Source organism: Antrostomus carolinensis, unplaced genomic scaffold, assembly GCF_000700745.2.
Source record: "Antrostomus carolinensis isolate BGI_N321 unplaced genomic scaffold, ASM70074v2 scaffold50803, whole genome shotgun sequence".
NCBI lineage: Eukaryota > Metazoa > Chordata > Aves > Caprimulgiformes > Caprimulgidae > Antrostomus > Antrostomus carolinensis.
Genome location: NW_010304095.1, coordinates 4,431 through 5,638, shown reverse-complemented (window position 1 = coordinate 5,638; position 1,208 = coordinate 4,431).

The following is a 1,208-nucleotide window of genomic DNA, read 5'->3' as shown; positions in this document are numbered from 1 at the left end:
CCCAAACCAGTCTGTGATTCTATGAAAAAGCTGTTTATGTAATTTCCTACTTGCTTCTTCTCCTGAAGATGGTGACTTAGACCATTCCAAGCTGAATGTCTGGATGGACTTCATACTTCAACATAGTGTTAGGCAAGGTTTTATCACAGGAAATTCTGAAAACAATTACATATCTTGTAAAGCTTAACCAGGAGTATGCTTATGGTGGAACTCTACTGCTGGAAAAGACCAGTAGGTGTGATAACATGCTACAAATGTAGCTTGCCATTAACTAGGCAAATCCTGGTCTTAATCAATGAAGTAGCTTTCTGTTCTGAAATGAGAATAAGACCTAATGCTAGTGGCAGACTAGGCCACTAGCAGATTGTTAGCAGGCTGTTTTGAGAATGCTCTGCTGGTGTAGAGGGACTCCTCCTTTTGTTTCCATTTTGGAAAATCTCTTGACATAGTAAATGGGTTGTTTATAATAAATGCCAAGTCTGCCTTCCTACCTTGAATCTTCAAGGGCTGTTGAGATACTGTAGTTGTAAGGTTTCTTACTTGAGGCAAGGAATAAACAGGAACAGACGTCTTAAACAGACTTTGTTTCCATAGTAATATTCTCCAGTACTGTGTATTTTTATATCACTGTAGAGATTCACACAAATGTCTTAAATTGTTTTTTTATCCAGATGTCTCAGATGATGTTCTTCATATGACACAGCTCCGAAATTGCTGTTTTTAGGAACAAAAGTGGGAACTCTTTGGATTTAAGGCTGGATTATGTAAAGATAGTTCTTCCTGTAGCTTCTGAGTTCTCCTCGTGAACCAAAGCCCTCCTTTGCTGAGTGGGCATAACCGAAAATCAGAGGTCATCCCTCTGATGACCTTAAATGTAAGGAACAGCAGGTGCAGTCACACAGAGTACAAGACAACAGCAGCAGTTATTTGTGTGGTGGTCTTGATGCATCAGCAGCTCCTAGTGTTTAACACTCTGAGCAATGTGCAAAAATTGTTTTGGAGGATGAGACTAGTAGCCATTTTCCAGGGAGTTTGTCCAGATGTGGAGAAATACGGAAGAAGCAGAAAGGTGCTTGTTAAACTTGAGCAAGGGGCCAAGTAGGGGGTGTCAGGATCTTGGCAGTGAAGTTTGCCTTGAAGAAGCTAGACAGTGAAGCCATTCATCTTCTGAGGCAGAAAGGGGATGCTGGACCTGGGAAAGTTATCTT